This window comes from Pinus tabuliformis, chromosome 5_1 (assembly GCF_031772625.1).
Source record: "Pinus tabuliformis cultivar Carrire ecotype Pingquan chromosome 5_1, CPIR1, whole genome shotgun sequence".
Taxonomy (NCBI): Eukaryota; Viridiplantae; Streptophyta; class Pinopsida; order Pinales; family Pinaceae; genus Pinus; species Pinus tabuliformis.
Window position 1 is genome coordinate 293,344,651 of NC_142305.1, and position 19,399 is coordinate 293,364,049.

At 37.9% G+C, this 19,399-nt stretch overlaps 1 protein-coding gene across 14 annotated transcripts in view; it reads right to left on the reverse strand.

The window, feature by feature from the left end:
* Positions 1 to 19,399, reverse strand: part of LOC149164498 (uncharacterized) — a 223,481-nt gene that overhangs the window by 157,243 nt on the left and 46,839 nt on the right. The gene's annotated exons all lie outside the window — the stretch shown is intronic.

The window sequence follows — 19,399 nt, forward strand, 5'->3', positions numbered from 1 at the left end:
AATGTATTTTGTTTAACTTACGTATTTTTGTATGAACTATTTTGTATGCAATTATATGAATCTTATTGCAGATGTGTTGTTGGTTTAATCATCACTTTGGATTGTAGGCTTATTTGCTTTCCAGCTTGTGATGCATCTTCGCTCGTGTGTTCCCTTCCCATCCAATTACTGTTACAGGTTGCCAAGAGGCGCTCATCTCAACTCCCATGTGTTAGAAACTCTCATACACCTTCCTTGACTCACTGCAATGATCACACCCTTGCTACTAACAGAGTTATCTTACTTTCCTTTGTGCGACATCGCGGTCAAGGCATTGCTTTATGACCCACTGTTAGGACTCCTACACCAAATGGTTTGAGGCCTAATTGGGACTTCTTATTGGGGAGATCCCCTTGACATGTTGGCGGGTCCAGCACAATCAACACCTATATAACAATGGTCCAACCTACAAATTGACATTATGCATTGCACAATCCATCTCCCCTTCTAATAGCTAAGATTCTACATTGTGCAATCCCACTCCACAAGCCAGTCCTCTACCAATTACAATTGTGCAATCTCCTATCTCACTCTAGATTCTGTAAATTCAGAGCCCAATCTACCTCCTTATAGCCCAACATTGTGCAATCTCTCTCCTTAATCATCACTTTGTTTCTTTAAAGTTGAATGTTGAACTGATCTTATGGAGTTAACTTGTTATCACCATGAGCGTATCTCTTGCAACAGGTACAACAGGTCCTGAACACATTACTCTCTCATCATCAGATAACACCATGCCTCCCAATAAATTAACATCAAAGGAGGTTATAGTGAGAAGTACAAAGGAATTTGATAATCACTCAATATTAGATCCTATTCTATTCAATATGCAATGTTACATGTTGAAAATGCCAACAAGAAATTGCTAAAAATAGTAGTTTGGGCATCATTGCTGGATTGGGCAACAGGGAATGAAAAATGGAAGTGTTAAAAATAGAAGTTCTATTTTTAGCAGTGCAGGTTGGATTCCTATTTTTAGGCAGTCCCTGGTCTAAAATAGGAAGTAAAATTCGAAATTGATTTTAACAGCAGTTTGAATATTAATTAATTAATTCAGTTTGAGTTAATTAGTTAAGGAAAATCAAACTTGAAGTCTTTGTGAGAACATGGAATAATTTCTCCATTGATTGGGGAATGTGTCCTTGATTTTCTCCACTGATTGAGGAATTATGGATGAGTTCTATATTGAGAGGATCATTTGACTTAGTTTTACTTATTCAAGTAAAATTTGATTGAGGAATTATGGATGAGTTCTATATTGAGAGGATCATTTGACTTAGTTTTACTTAGTCAAGTCCAGTTAGATTAATTTAACAAGTTGTTAAATTAATGAGATTTAGTTTGTTGATGCTTGCGTGCATGTGACAACTGGTATGTTAAGATAACTGAGTATTCAATCATGGATAACTGATGCATGGCAGTTCAGATATAGACCTAGTTGAGATCAGATGAGGGACAATGTACTATCAGTTGCTAGGATATTCCTAGTGAATATTGCTTGCATGAGGAAGGAATATTATTCCTTCTAGTACTGTGTAGTTGGACCTGAGGTGATAGCAGGTATGATTTGGCCAATTCACACATGTTATGTAATTGGACCCCAATCAAAACTGCGCAAGGAAATAGGGGCTTGGAGGACTTGTGGAGCCTATATATATAGGCCTAGATAGTCCATGAGCTACATCATTAAAGTACATAGAGAGAAGGATAGCTTTTGAGCTTATTCTTTTTGTATGTTGTTGAGGATTTCCACTTGATTGATAATACAGAGATGGGGTTTTAGGCTGGTGCTTTTGCCAGATAAATTCTTCTGTGTTATGTGTGATTGATTCCTTCTTATCAATTATGTGTTCATGCTTGATGTTGCTCATGTTCAATTAAGCTTCTGCTAAGTTTATGGTAGATGTAGATCTAGTATTATGCTTTAGTACATTGCATATATCAGTTCGATTTGTAAGTGAAATTTCTACATGATATTAGTGAGCTAACTAATTTGTAGAGAAAATTCTACATGGCATCGGAGCACAGGTGATCAAGGAAGAACAATATACAAGAAGGAAGAAGTTTGTGGTTTCTAGATATAGATATCAAGTTCTTATCACATTTCATATTTCATCAATGGCGTTCTATGGTTTGAGGCTTGAGTATGCACTGGATGGCAGCTCAAACTATATAGCCTGGAAGGATTGCATGGAGGTAGTATTAGAGGATAACGGGGTGAAGGACTTCATTGATCAAGAAGTCCCCAAGCCCTCAGGATCTAATGCCCAAGAGTTGGCGGAATGGAGGAAGTGTGTGGCTAGAGCTAGGAGAATCATCTTGGAGGGAGTTCGAGATCACATAGTCTTGAGCCTCCATGGGAAGGAGACTTTGTTTTCGATGTGGAAAACATTGAAAGATCTTTATCAAAACAAAAGTGATCAGAGGAAGCTGGCACTAAAGGACAAACTTCGAAAGATCAAGTGTGAAAAGGATGAGACAATCTCTGTTTATCTGAACATGCTCACCTCATGCAGGGTGAGCTTGCAAGTGTAGGGGTCATGATAGCTAATGATGACATGGCGAGTCTAGCACTCCTTGGCCTTCCTAAGAGCTGGCACAACTACTAGGACTCGGTTAATGGAGGGGAGAAACTGCCAGATTGGGAATGACTATGGTCGGATTTAATGCAAGAGGAGATAAGAAGAAGCACCAGAGATGGTTCTTCATCCATGGACAATGAAGAAAATTGTGCCTTAGCAAGTAAGGTGAAGAAGGGGAAGGAGAAGGTTTCTCTTTCCGAGTCTAGTTCTTCCCATGGTGGGAAGAAGTTTGACAAATCAAAAGTGCAATGCTTTCATTGTCATGAGGTGGGCCATTTTGTTACAAATTGTCCACTGAGGAAATCCAAGAAGGGATCCGGGGAAGGATCTCAAGGTGATGCACTTGCTTCACAGTGCGAGTTGGATTTCACACTCTTCACATGCATGGTTTCATCCATGGTGGGAAGTGGTTGGTTTCTTGATAGTGGAGCTTCTTTCCACATGATCGACGACAAGAGTTTGTTCAGTACTTTGGAGGAGAAAGATCTCCAGATACTCATAGTGATGGGTAATGATGAAAAATATAGTGTCTCAGGTGTAGGCACGATTATTTTTTAGAGGGAGCATGGAGCTCGCCTTACCTTGACCAACGTCAAGTATGTACCAGGACTGAAGAGAAACTTGGTGTCGATTGCGATGCTGGAAGACAGAGGCTATGATGTAGTCTTCAGTAAGGGAAAGTTTTTCCTTAGACACATCATCACTAGATAGGTGAAGCAGATTGGTTCATGGGTCAAGAACCTGTATGCTCTTGAGGCTCAAGATGCATGCAAAGCCTTAAGCAACAAGGCAACTGATGGAGACTTGGTGGTTCAGAGGGAGAGTATATTACCTCTCAACCTGTAGCGCTAGAAGAAGTCTTAAACGATTGTGGAGGAGCCACGATTAGTGCAACAGCTTCAGGAGGTTGTGGAGTAGCCACAACAGGTGAAGCTAAGTGGAGATTGAGTAGAGACATCTACTCATGCAGAGACCTCTAGTAGGAGGAAACGTCGAGCCAGGTGGGCTAAGGGATCACATGCAAGCGATACCTCTAGGTAGGAGGTGGGGTGATGTGGAGTGATCATCCCAAGGAGGAGGAGTAGGATCCTTGAGGTACCCAACCTCTTTGATTCGACTTTGATACGGGAGCCTCGATGTGGAGTAGCAGGAATTGACTGATTGGGTAGAGACAAATGCAGATGGAGTGGTAGAGAGAGTTACAGTGCATGGAATCCCAAGACAATGCAGAGCATGCAGGCTGCAACAATGCGAGAGGCATAAGTGTGTTGCACAGTGTAGGGTAGCACAGAGAAGGGTGCAACGGTGCGAGATGCATGGAGATGTTGCAGTAGCGCAGAGGTTAGAGAGGGAGCACTTGTCAACAACAGGTAGAGCTTCAACATTAGAGTATGTTTCTAGCCCAACAAAGAGGTCAGTTGGGAGTTTTCTTTATTCCGAGAGTTGCTGGAGCAACCACACTTGGTAGAAGTGTTGCATGCAGAACATTCCAAAGGTACAAGATCAGGTTCGAGAGGAAGCCTTTCTTGTTGAGAGGGAGTGTTGAAAATGGCAACAAGAAATTGCTAGAAATAGAAGTGCTAAAAATAGTAGTTTGGGCATTAGTGCTGGATTAGGCAATAAGGAACGAAAAATGGAAGTGCTAAAAATATAAGTTCTATTTTTAGCAGTGCAGGTTGGATTCCTATTTTTAGGTAGTCCCTGGTCTAAAATAGGAAGTAAAATTCGAATTTGATATTAACAACAATTTGAATATTAATTAATTAATTCAGTTTGAGTTAATTAGTTAAGGAAAATCAAACTTGAAGTCTTTGTGAGAACATGCAATAATTTCTCCACTGATTGGGGAATGTGTCCTTGATTTTCTCCATTGATTGAGGAATTAAAGATGAGTTCTATATTGAGAGGATAAGTTGACTTATTTTTACTTAGTCAAGTCCAGTTAGATTAATTTAACAACTTGTTAAATTAATGAGATTCAGTTTGTTGATGCTCGCATGCATGTGACAACTGGTATTTTCAGATAACTAAGTATTCACTTATGGATAACTGATGCATGGCAGTTCAGACAGAGATCCAGTTGATATCAGATGATGGACAATGTACTATCAGTTGCTAGGATATTCCTAGTGAATATTCCTTGCATGAGGAAGGAATATTATTCCTTCTAGTACTGCGTAGTTGGACCTGAGGTGCGTAGTTGGACCTGAGGTGATAGCAGGTATGATTTGGCCAATTCACACATGTTATGTAATTGGACCCCAATCAAAACTGCGCAAGGAAATAGGGGCTTGGAGGGCTTGTGGAGCCTATATATATAGGCCTAGATAGTCCATGAGCTACATCATCAGAGTACAGAGGGAGAAGGATAGCTTTTGAGCTGATTCTTTTTGTATGTTGTTGAGGAATTCCACTTGTTTGATAATACAGAGAAGGGGTTTTAGGCTAGTGTTTTTCCCGGATAAATTCTTCTATGTTATGTGTGATTGATTCCTTCTTATTAGTTATATGTATTCATGCTTGATGTTGCTCATGTTCAATTAAGCTTCCGCTAAGTTTATGGTAGATGTAGATCTAGTATTATGCTTTAGTACATTGCATATATTAGTTGGATCTGCAAGTGAAATTTCTACATGATATCAATGAGCTAGCTGAATTTGTAGAGAAAATTCTACATTACATTGGGAAGGAATTTGATGTCACTTGGTATACTATCAAGGATGCATTCACTGCTACCAAATTTAAAGAAGATCATAAGTATATATAGGTTTAAATAAACATCCATTGATCAGGGTTCCATAGGGTCGCTTGTAGATTCCAAATCTTACCATGTGCGAATGTCATTAGATGGATTCTACAAGGCCTGTATACCAAGAGAATTTCATTAAACCATGCTAGTGGGTAGCAGCTCACCTCCTACTAACCACATGATATCCACTTCATTTACAATTTTCCTAGGCCTGAGCAACATATGGACTCACATTTCTAGGCAACCACAAAGTATTTAAACAATAAGGAAGTGGCCAAGATATGGGTAAAAGAATTGACAAAATTTTTCTAGACACCAAATAATAATTACAAGACCAAATCACTCAGAACAATGTTTTAGTACTTGATTGTTTTGTGCTCCTAATTATATGGACACAAGAATGTTGAATCCTTCCGAGAAGGATGGGTCTACATGCTATATCATATTATCTCAAAAGGGAAGATATTTAACTGGCCCCATCTTGTGTCTCAGTAGCTATACATTAACTTGAACAAGGAAAAAAACCCATGAAGAGGCAAGAAAAAAAAATTCAACATGTCTACCTACCTGTTGGAGGGAATATGTGCTTGTATTGCTTTCCCTAGATTGGAATGGAAATGGACACCTAAAGAACCTCCTATCCTTATTTATTGCAAAATTTTGGCAGAATACAACTGTCGAGGATTTTATGAAAAACGTGTTGATCACTTATTTAGGGTCTTATACCAGATGATATTTGAAGAAGAAGCCCCTTGCATGTCTCGTGAGGTAATGAGGCTAGTGACAAAAGTTGTAGATTGGTTTTCCTGACTAGCTAGTACATGCCTTAGATTGTTTAACTATCAAAAACCACCTAATCTCTTGCTGAGGAATGCTATGGAAAAAGTAGTCATGCAATAGGTTACATATCATCTTGCCACACGTCTATCTTCATTATTTGAGAGGAAGAACAAGGCACCTTGGCCTACTTTTCCCTTGTATGTGGGATCTTACAAGATTAATAAATTAAAGGTCATAGAAACTTTATCTAAATAATTGGAAAGCCTTAAGTCCATTATGATGTATTTTCATTAATATGATCTCAAAGGAGTTTGCAAGAGACATTGTGTCAAGTTGCAGTTTATTTGGCCATATGAGACTTATGCTAGGAAGTCGAAAGGGTGCATCCCAGTGAGCATCAAGTACAAGAGGAAGGTTGCCCATAACCCTAGAGAGGAGAAAAGTTGCAAGTTCAAAGCAAATTTATCCATTCTAAAAGAAATTGTGCTAGAAGAAAGGAGAAGGAAACAACGTGAAGTAGAGAAGAGGCAAGAAGAAGAATAGAAACAAGAAAATGAGTGGATGAAGAAGGAAGAGCAGGAAAGGGAAGAACAGGAGGAAATGAAGGAATAAGTAGAACTAAGAAGAATGGAGGAAGAAGAAGCAAGACTAAAACAACAACAAGAAGAAAGGTGTAAACAAATCGAAGAAGAAGAGAACATGCAAAAGCATGATGAAGAGTTTGTTCAAGATATTGAGGAGCAGATATTATCCCAGAATATGGATATTGAACAAGGGTAACAATACCAAGAGGTTGACATCATGCCCATTGTAGAATAGATCACCAGTCAGCCTTCACCTCCCCTCATCTAAGGGCACATCCTAGGTGGTGACGAAGAGATCTCTCCTTTGGATGATGACATGATCATGGATATTTCTAGCCTAACCTTTAATCAGGTCCAAAACATAATAGTACAAGAAAGGAAGAAATATTTCCCTAATGATCTAGCACATCCTTCTTTCATTCACATATAAAGGGTGTTCGTCACTGACACCGAAAGGAATCCATAGACAATTGCAGCGACAAACCTTGCCTTTATAGGAGCTAGAAAAGCAAATAAAGATTTCCTAATGGACAAAGACAAATAGATGGAAAAATATCTAGAGGCCGCAAGACAAAAAATAAAACAACTCCAACCTAAGAATTAGACACTGTTTTCCACACATTCTTACATGAAAGAGATTCAAGAAACTATTTATGGTGAGATCCGGGCATTGAGAGACACTATGAGGCAAGTTTATGAGGAGTTGGTCACCTTGCATAAAACAATAGTTCCCTTACATGATATTAAAAAGATTTTGTGACAAAATGGTAAAGCTATGAAAGTAATCCATTCGCTATTATTGCGATCAATGAATGGGGAACTAAGTATAGGAATGCACCAACAAAGTTGGCCAAGAAGACAAGACAAGAAGCAGAGTTGGAGATGAGCAAGATTAGAATGTTCATACAAAGTAACAAGAAAGCAAGAAACTCAATGCTTTTGTGGCCAACATTATAGCTTCTTATACATTGTTATACAATAGTTTGGATTCCTTGGTTGAGGCACACAAGATCCCCTCAGTAGGGCCATTTGCATAAATAAAGGGCAGAAACAACATTAGGCAGGATATCAAGGAATACTTGAACAAGATGAAGTAGGTCACTACCAAATAAGACTTGGAGATCAATAGGCAGAACATGCATAAGTATATAGATGGGCATGCTAATATTAATATGAAACTATTCTTATTATAGAAAGAAGTGCATAATGGTTTCAAAATCATTTACCCATATGTTATGGAAACTGGATTTTGTTATCGGCCAAATCTTCTTGCAAAGTTTGTGGAGACAATTTCACAATATAAAAGCTTGGTATCAATATGTGACTACAAAACTACAAGTTCAAGTTGTTGAGCTATAGTTTCCTCAAACTAAGGCTTAATATATCTACTTTTTCTTATTAGGATTTTCTTATTATGCTCTACCCATTTTTGTCCTATATGGTTTTTATTTTATTCTATTTGGAAATAAAGTGCAAATGTAAGTGGAAGTCCAAGAGTTTTACAGGATCAACATATCAAAGTCAGGGTTTGCGGGAATTTCTCTTTCTTGATTAAGTATGAAGAGGACTAGTTACACAGCTGGACACTTGCAAGACTGGGTTTTCTTCCTCAGATAAACTACAACAGCATTTAATGAATGTATCTTAACGCAAGGCTTAAGAAATTCATAGGCTACTTGGCATGCGTGTAGATTGAGTCTAGAAAACACATATACAGACTGACAGACTTTATACTTGATTCGGCCACTTTAGGTTCTCATCAGTGTCAAGCACTAATGCGTAGGCTCCCAAATCACCTAATAACATTGGGTTCGGCTCGTGGTGCAAGTAGATCAGACAAGATGTCTGCAGATGCAGAGTAGGAGCAAAACTCGACTCAGACCTCTAGATTCTAAAACTCTCAATTTCCGAATGAGTCTTACCTCAAGGCTCTACATATTTATAGAACTCTTGAGGGGAACAAACACTCGTGAAGAGTGAGGATTACAAAAGACGGACAAGATGGTAAGTCTGTAAAAGCAAGATTCTTCTGCCGAAAGCAGGATGTACATTCCAAAGATTGATTCGGGCATGAGTGGACTACTCATGTTATCTCGTCCCTATTCCATACAAAAAGCCAGAGGCATGTGGGGACTGAATCTAACACACAATATTTACATAGAGGAAATTCTTCAACTAGAACCCTCGAAAGACTGAAAAGACTTAAAGATGAGATATGCAAATCTCATTATTACGTGGTGGAGATTTTTCGTACGGGGGAATCCACGAAAACCTGCCCAACACCATAGTCAGTTGGAAAGACGACACTTAAAAGGTGTAGTAGTCAATTTGTGGATATGTGTAGTACTAATAATTCCACCTTTCGATCATATAATTTGAATAGTATTGGATCCATACCTCCTTTTTTGATTCCCAAATTGATGTACTATGTGGGTCTGGCAGGTCCAAATGGTTCAAGTTCATGAATGGGTTTAGCTTTGGATCAACTTGTCCATGAAAGTCGGCGTAGTTGGTACTTGGGGTAATAGTTCTTGCTTTGTAGCGATTCATCACGAACCATCTGACATGGCTGCACCTTCTGACACCTATTAAGAAATTTATGTCCTCTAATTCCATTAGGTCCCTTATTGTTTTGTAGAGGACTTCAGTCACGAGCATACTGTTTGGAAAAAACCCGGGAATTTTTAGTAGTGTGAAAGAGTATGGCTTCATGATGAGGGGTGATAATCCATATCTTTTCTACCATTCCATAAACCATCCTAGGAGTGGATTGTCTTCCTCCATATCTTCAACTGGAACACCTTCAAACAGGAAAGAAAATTGTAGGGAGTAAAACAGATTTGTAGAAAAATTCTAGAGGTTCATACCTACATAAAAAGCTTCCTTCTGGCGTTCTTCATCATAGTCTGTCCTGTTGAGATTATTATCAAATCTCCTAAATGTTATATGAAAACTTGTGATTCGTTCATCATCATCATTATCTCTCTCAATTCTGTAGGCAATGGCTCCAACGTGCCTTAGATACTCCAGGGCTTCTAAAGCTTCATCATTCAATTCATATTACAGAGGGTCTGTCCAAAGATAAGGAAAACCTTCCCGATATCTGATCTCCTTGATTGGGTGCCAATCATTATCATGATCTAATAACCTTCGGTCTAGATCAAAAGTAATCCATCCCGAGGAGGTTTCAATTTGAAGTGTATTTTCATTCTTTCTAATATAATTACAGGAGACAGCATGGATGGAGTGACCTGCTAAGAAATCTCTACTCAACATATCTACAAAGCTATTTTTCTTTCCCTATACAAATTCCACATCAAAAGTGTATTGACTTAACTGCATTACCCATCTTACCATCGCGATGTCTTCAAACTCACACTTTTGGATGGAATATTTTAAACCTTGGCAGTCTGTTCTGACTGTGAATTTTGAGTATATAACAAAATCTTTAAACTTGGCTATACCAAGATAGACTGCTCTCAATTCTTTCTTGAGACTAGACCAGTTCATTTGGCCTTTGGCCCATAAACTCGAGGCATATTGACAAATTTCCAGTTCCTTTTTGTCACTGGGATTTTCTTGGCACAAAACAGTTGCCCATCCAGCTTGACTTGCATCTGTCATTATGACTTTCTTCCATTCTTTCCTGATAGGAGAAAGGGGCTGGATATTTATGACTCTTTCTTTGATTCTTTTGACTGCTTATATACAGTCATTATCCCAAGGTATAGGATCTTTCTAAAGCCTTTTATTTAATAGTTTTCTCTCTTGAGCACAGTGTTTCAGAAACTTGGATATATAGTTAAGGCTTCCTAGAAATCTCTGTAACTGATTTTTTTCAGTTATCTCATCTAGAAAGTGATCAACAAAATTGAGACTTCTCTGTATAACATTATAGGATCCATACTGAATGTTGTACCCCAGGAAGTCTATCATTGTTTTGAAGAGCTTCATCTTTGATGCAGATAACACAATTCCCATTTCTTTCACTCTTCGATAAAAAATATTCAAATGCTTAATATGATCTGGTATATTGTCAGAGTGAATTAACAGATCATCAATATATTTCTTTAAGAATTCATCCATACCTTCAAAGGTTTCATCCATGATTCACTGGAAGGCTGATGGAGCATTGATCAATCCGAATGGCGTTGTGTTCCATTCATAGTGCCCCTCTGGAACTGAAAAGGTTGTCTTCCATTTGTCTGTCTCTTTGATTCCAACCTGCCAAAATCCTAACTTGAGGCCGAATTTAGAAAATATCTTTGATTTGGATATCTGTGCCAGAATGGTAGATGGTTTTGGCAAAGGGTAGGCATCATAGTCAAGAATAGAATTCAGAGGCTTATAATTCACAACCAGTCTTGGCTTACCTCTGGCCTGTTCTGAATGTTTATTCACATAGAAAGCAAAGCAAGCAATAGGGCTCTTGCTTTTTCTTATCAAAACTTTCTTCATAAGATCTTTGATTTCCTGTTTTCACAACTTCATTTGCTCTGCATTCGTTGCAATGGCTTTAGATCTTCACAATTTTCCACTGAAATCTAATTTCAATGGGAGCTCCACTTCATGTTTATGTATACGCCAGAAAGCATTAGGATCGTCTGAAAAACATTCTTTAAATTTAGCAGTGATTTCTGCTATTTGCCTGACATATTTTCCATTATTTAGAAGCTCTTCTGTTTTTAGAGCTTCTTTCTTAATCTCCATCTTTGCTAATAGATTGTCCAGCCTTTCTATTCTCTTCAATCTATTAGGTGAATTTGCATTGATGAAAGGAAAAAATAGCTCTTTATCTCCTAACTTGACAAAATAACCATACCTCTGCGTAGCGGTGTAAAGCTTAGCTCCATGTTTATCAAAATTCTGAAAAAATGGCGTTCTGAGATACATGGAACAATCCATGCCTAGAACTACTGGGCATACCAGGTGCACACCAGTGTCATCTGTCAGAAATACATCTATTCCTGCTTCATATTTCGTAGGAATTTCACCATTGGCAGTAGTGACTTTGGGACATGAAGTGGGTCTTCTCTAATGTGCACATACCACTATGTCACTGACAATGTTTATTCGGGATCCTGTATCCATCAACACTTTCCAATACTCATATTGGGTTCCAATCTTGACTTTCAGATTTACACAATACATTACATCCCTATTGACCATATTGCAACCCAAACCTTTTCTGTCTATCTCATTTTCTTCATCAGCATCGGGATCTTGCTTTGGTTGCGCAAAGATTGGACTTGGATGGAATGTCCAATTCTCTATTTTGCCTGATACTGGAGGGTCTCTTGATGTAGAAGCCTCATTTGCATTCATTAGCCTGACTGACAAATCTCTGTGATTTTCAATACACAATCTTTTATTTTCCTTGATAGTCTTTCTTAGTTCTTTGATAGCTAAATGAATAGCAGACAATGTTTGTGGCAAGTCTTCTCCAAAGTCTTCATTTTTTAATTGCCTGGCTAATTCTTCTACTGAAAACAAAGATGCAGGTGGTACATACCCTTTATTCTGTGATGCCTTTTGTCCTGAGTGTTTCTTTGTCAAATGATCCATTAGCAATGTCTTGTACATCTCCTTGAGCTGGGGATCATTGGCTGCCATAATTTGTGTAAAGAGGTTCTTGCTAGTCTCTTCATCATCATTTTTCATCATCCTTATTGCATTAGCAGACGTCTGGATCGCTGCATTCACAATCTTTGCATTCAGTGCAGTAAGGATCTCTGCACAATTCTTCTTCAGAGGAGGAGTCATCTGCAAAATTCAAATCATTTTCTGACTTTGAGTCAAAAGAGATCAGTTCATCACAACTACTTGGAAGATTAAAGAAATTGACCTTTCCCTTTTTATTTTTATAGGATATCTTCTTTTTAGAAGACTCTTTCTTTTTCTCAGGACATCTATTTGCAGTGTGTCCTTTCTTGTTGCAGTTGTAACAAATTATTTCCTTTTCTTTTGAGAACATTTCTGTATGTTTATATGGCTTTCTTTTGAAATGTCTCTTGGGTTTACTTTTGGAAGGCTGGAAATTCTTTTTAGAATGCTTGTGCCTTCGTTTCTGCCCCTCAGAATTGCCAGCTTTCTCAAGATGCCATTGTTTGCAGAGTTGTTGGTAACCATGTGGCTTCTTTGGATTAGTGGCTGCGCGGGCAATTTTCATTTGAGAACATAGTTCAACTATCACTGCTTTGACTATTTGCCTGATTACGCCAAATTTATAATCTCCAACTTTGCCTGGAAGTTTGCTGACTATAGCAGAGGAGACCCACTGAGGAAGAGAGGCCACAAAGATCTCTTTCCATTTAGGGTCAAGAATAAGATCAGGCAAAAGAGTATGCAAGCGATGGAGAAATTCATTAAAGTACTCATCAAAACGTTGCATATTATGAAACTTCATAGCAAGTAGTGTGATAGTGGTAATATCATTAGTAATCTGGGGAAACCAATGAAATTCACTGTGATTCCACAGAGTAATCTGCCAATCATATTATTGATAAGAAAATGGGTTACTGTATCCATGTAGGTGCTGCCATCTTCGTTTAGAACCACTGACTATTCCCAAGATGGAAGCAGGTTTGGTTCTTTTAGAGTCTTAGCTTTGAGCCATGAGTCTAAGGTGCCTTCAAATACTCCAATAATCCTTCTTGTAGCATTTATAGGACCAATGTCATCTGCAAGATATGTCCTATAACATACTAGCATAGAGTGTAAGGCTGACATGACTTCAGCTTCAGTGCAATTATCAATATTCCACGAATAAGTGGAATTGGAAGACCAATCTTTATGATATTTAGATTTCATTAAGTCTCCTCGGTCTGGTGTAGGATTCCATGTAGTATGCCACCTGGATCTGGAAGAGAGTGCATTGATTTGATGATATTGAGATTCATCAGTATCTTCAATGCCAAATTTTTCCTTGTCTTGTGCAGAAAAATTATTGATACAAATCTCAAGATCTTCAAGCTCAAGAGTTGAGTCAATCTTGTGGAGACTTGTATCCGTTTTATCCTTTTGGACAAAACAAGTCACTGTCCCGTTAAAATCTAGCATCAGCAACATGAGGGTGTAAATCTGAAGGTTGAAGCAGACACTTGAAGATTAGATCCAGCCAGAAAGGATCCTTGCACAAAGCACACAAGCCACACATTAGGGAGCATAAAGCATACAATAGAGGAGATACAGGCATGCAACAACTGAAATATGAGCATGTTGCAGCAAAGGAACCGAAATGCACCACAACACACATATTCGACTTGTAGGTAAGTGTCTAACCCTCTCCTCTGTTGCATCTGTGTAATTCAAAAATATGCATAAGCGAATGAGATGGTTAGGGTTGAACGAGAAAAGGTGGCCAGTTAACTAGCCACCCTCATCCAGTTGACTGTGCTCATCCGGAGATGCCACCACACGTGTACCTAGTCAACTCATAGAAAAATCCAAAGGACAGGTAGTGGAGGGTATACAAACTCCGATGCAATGATGGGAAGTGATTGCGGGGAAGAGTCATGAGGAGTCATGATGACAAGGTAGTGGGGACCAACGGTCCAAATATGGCAACGTACCTTTTTTCCAGCTCACCCCATCACCGGAAATATCTCAAAGAAGACATAAGTCCTCAAAACTCCTTCACCACCTTTTCTTCCATTTCATCTTCATCCACTTAGCTGCAGCAAGCTCTATACCACCTCCATAGCCTCAAAACCATCATTTTCTATCGTTTTCAGCCATCCTCCTGCTATTGGCATTCTACAAGAGCAATAACAGGTTCTACAGGAGCACCTACAGCTAGTTCTCCAAAAGGGGCAGTAAGCAGTTTTTAAGGAGAAAACACAGGATTTTTGTTCAATTTATGGCTTGAGGAGGTAGGTTTTGTGCATACCCACCTTGATTATTAATATGTGCAAAGAATGATACAATTTTAAGGAGGAATTGAGCTTGTAGGAGAAGAGGAATTCCATAAAAATTTCTACCTGTTTTCTTAAATAAAAACACAATTTTTCTCTGTTTTCCTGTTCCTTCAAAATTCTTGTCTCCATCTCTATTTTGGGTGTTCAAAGGGGGTATAAGAAAAATGACAGGGAGATTCATGAGGAAGGAGCCCACAAATTTAGCTAGGATCCATGAGCATCCCGAAGTAGTAGCCATTTTTACCAGAGAAAATTGGATGCCATTCTTTGAAAAATTCCCACGGTTTGATGAAGAAGTGGCTCAAGAGTTTGCCCTTTCTTTAGTCCCTCACTCAAGGACCCATGCCAATGTTACTTTGAGGGGTCTCTCCATGGAAATCACCCCGGAATTTATCAGTAGGGTTATTAGCCTTCCCCTTGGATTACCTTGGAGCAAAGATGCAAATCCAATTGGGCAATCTGCCACAAAAAACTTCTTCCAACCAAATGAATATCCTGTAGAAGACAAAAATGGCATTAGAAGAACAAGCATACCTTACCCTTGGGACGAGGTCAGTTACCAAATTATCAAGTATATTTCCTGTGAAGGCAGGTATATCATAGTTTATGGCTACCATTTCAGACTCCTCCATGAGCTGAGGTATGGCATGGACACTCCAACACCCCAGAAACTCAGCATTCCCTATTTTCTCCTGTAGTCCCTTATAGACTCCAGCATTAAGTTGAAGGCAGGAGGTCCAGATCAGTTGGCTCACCATGGGTTGATTAAACTATTAGTGGAAGCAGGCCTCCATACCTTCACAATCCTTGTAGCATGGGAAACCTTCAGAAACATGACAGAAGAAAATGATATAAAGGCCCTCACATATGATCACAGTCCTTCTGATAGTGAGGGGGAAGAGCAACAAAGGGAAGAAGGGGAGGAAACTGAGGAACAAATAGAGAGGGAGGGAACTAAACCAGAGGAGGAAGAAACCAAAATAGAGCAAGATGAAACAAAACCAGCAGAGATAGAGAAGACAGAGGGAGAGGAAAAAGGGGCAGAAAAGATAGAAGTGTCGCTTGAGACCCTAGAAAGAGAGGCAGCAACTACCCTCACTACCCTCAGCACCCCAATGAAACCAAAAAAAAAAGAGGAAGAGGTGAACATCAATGTATTTCAGGGCTCAGAAAAGCAAAAGGATAAAAACAAGAAAACCACAACCATCTTCAACAATGCCTATTATAATTGAAGATTCACCCATTGTCAAAGGGGAAGAATCTCTCTCTAAAACCCCCATCACATATGAAAGAGGAAGTCCCAGATCTTCCACCTGGAAGGAAAGAGTGCAACTACAGGACTCAAAAACAGTTCTACAGGAGTCATAGACTGTTCTACAGGAGACCCTAACTAAGCTAGAGGAGACCAAAAAACTTGAGAAATGGGTAGAAGAACAACCAAAGGGGAAGGAGGAAACAACAGAGACTCAAGAACTTGACCCCTAGCCTAGTTTGGGCTCTCACTACAATCTTCTTGAGGGGGGGAAATCATTCTACAGAAATTTGCAGTCCCACTTTTCTTTGAGTTGAAAAAATAAAGAATAAGGAGCCATAGATGGATGAAAATTGCCAAATCCAAGGGGGTAGAGGATATTGACCACATGGAGAACAAGCTTAGAGAAATGGGCAGGGAGTTGAGTGCTGTAAGGCATAGGGAGGCAATCACAAGAACTCACTTGGAAACAGAAAATGAGTTGCTAAGAAGACAACTGCAAGAAAAGGAGACACAATTGGCATGCATGGGCAGCTAGTCTATGGAGGCACAATATGTCTTTAATCCAAATTATTGTCTTTGAAGACAAAAAAATGAAATTGTTTCCTACGAGACAATAACACTAGTGCTATATATTGTCTTTTAAAAAACAATTTTTTAAGACATTAATTTGAGACACTCGATTAAAAGCAATATCTATGACACTATACAAATTTCTTTTTGTCTCAAGTTAAAACAATTTACCCAAAAATTATCTCAAATATTAACTTAAAACCCTTGTTGTAATATCCACACCTCCACACTGCACTTTTGAAGTGAAAAGAATTATTATTCACCCTTCTTATTATTATTAAGTGTCCGGTGGGTCATTCACGCACAAATGCACAAGTTCATCAATGGGATGGAATGGCTTTTTTTTATAAGTGAGCCTTCATTCACATAAATGCTATATTGCTTAATTTTAAGACAAAGCCAGCCCATGTATGCCATCTCGTCACAAGTCCTAAAGGTTTAGGTCTTGAGCATCATTCGGTTCCGTGTTATGATCTTGTGTACTAAACATTTTTATGGCATATTAAAAAGTTTGCATTGTTTTTTGTTTGTGGTAGCCATGAATTTCCTCTTCGATTATTATTTTTTGTGATAGTCATGTATTCATTATCCTTGGGTAGTTCTTGGCCTATTTAATTAAGCAAGAATATTGAATTTTGCAGGACTTCGATGGATATTGAGGCAGCATTATAGCCACGTTTAATTTTATGTTAAACCAAGTTGGTGCCCCTCATTATTGGCCTATTTAATTAAGCAAGAATATTGAATTTTGCAGGACTTCGATGGATATTGAGGCAGCATTATAGCCACGTTTAATTTTATGTTAAACCAAGTTGGTGCCCCTCATTATGAAGCAGCATAGAATCATGTTAGACTTGATTACTTGGAGGAAAAAATTGAGGTTAAATTTTGATTTGTATTATTTAAAATGGTTTTTAACTTCATATTTGGATTCAGTGCCCTGAAAAACCTCTAGGACGCTTTGTGCAGAAATTAGCTATCAAACTTGCGATTTCAATAAATTTCTGCTGGATTTTAGAGAAATTTGACAAAAAAACCCACCTGAAAAACTTCCAAAAAATCTCATTCCCTGATTAATTTGGTGTAGATTTTGTTAATTTCCTTTTAAGAAAAATTTGACAAAAAAACCCACCTGAAAAACTTCCAAAAAATCTCATTCCCTGATTAATTTGGTGTAGATTTTGTTAATTTCCTTTTAAGTTTGACTTCGTGCTTCCAAGCTCACATTTGACGTTATTGTGAGACCATCATAATAAACTAAAGTAACATGACTTGAAAATAAACTAAAGTGACATGACTTGAAAATAATGACAAACCGAAACTAAAGTCACGTGACTTGAAAATAATGGAGAAACGGATTGTTATTTAGATGTTTGATTAAATAATGGAGAAATGGATTGTTATTTAGATGTTTGATGTAATTAGAGATTGGTTTTTTTTATTTCTGTGAATTAGTTCTAATTATCTTAGTCTTATTCATATTTATAATCTTAGTCTTATTCATATTTATAAAGATTTAATTAATTATGTTAATTCAATGAATGTATTCTTAGCTGTGGGAAGCCTCTAGGTCTCCAATCCTAAAGTTTGCCAATTTTTGCCTTTCTTTCTTATGACTTGAAAATAATGGAGAAACCGATTGTTATTTAGATGTTTGACTAAATAATGGAGAAATGGATTGTTATTTAGATGTTTGATGTAATTAGAGATTATTATTTATTTATTTTTATTTTTTTATTTTTGTGTTCTGTGAATTAGTTTTAATTCACAGAAAATCAGAGCTTAATCAAGTTGGAAAATAATTTGATTTTTCATCCAAGGACAAAGTATGTTGATGCCCAAATTCATTTTATTAGAGAAAAGATAAAGTTTAAGGAAATTTTTATTGAATATTGTAATACTTGTGAAAATGTTGCTGACATTTTCACAAAACCCCTTGGGAATATCAAATTTGAATGGTTTAGAGAGGTGCTAGGTTTGGAAATCAATCCTTTCTCCATTAAGGGGGAACTTGAAAATAATGGAGAAACAGATTTTTGTTTACATGTTTTCTTCAATTACGAATTAGTTCCTGATTTCTAAGAATTAGTTCTAACTATCCTAGTCCTATGCATCTTTATAAAGATGTAATTGATTATGTTAATTCAATGAATGTGGATATGTATCCACAGTTGTGGGCAAGCTCAGGTCTCGTCTCTTAAGGTTACCAATTTCATTCATCTCTTAGTCTTCCTTGCTTTCTAGTACATGAAGGTGGTTAAGGTCGATGAACAATTTTGTGAGGAATTGAAGAAGGCATGCAACTTGATCATTTCTGCTATTTTGGAATAATATCATCCTCCCCAAAATGCCCCATGTGTTCAAATATTCCCCCAAGAGAATAAATACCCCAATAATATGGTACATAATGCAAAAATTTATCAACCGTTCATCAATCTTGTTCACTTGGAATCACGTAATAACTTTCATTTCAAGTTTTTGGGTAGTTTAAAATATTCATCTAAGTTTATAAGGCATGGCTCGGTTTGAGAATCACGTAATAACTTTCATTTCAAGTTTTTGGGTAGTTTAAAATATTCATCTAAGTTTTCCTTTTCAATTAGATGCACGTGGTAAGGGTGGAATGCAGTGGATATATCTCCTTCGCATTACTATCCTCTGCATCCACATTGCCATTTCGGAGGAAGTTCAACACGCGGAGGTACTTCGCACTCATCACAATGAATGAATTTCCTCTGAAATGGCAATTCAAGCAGTACAGAGAGAAATGTGAACAAAATGGTTTTAAATGGATCTCGACCCCCACACCCTTACGTGTATTAGAAAAATATGTGACAGTATTTTATTAGAGCAATGTTTAAATATTTTTCATCTTTTCGCGTCTATATTTATGGGCATTTGAGATGTTTTCTTCTATTTCAAAG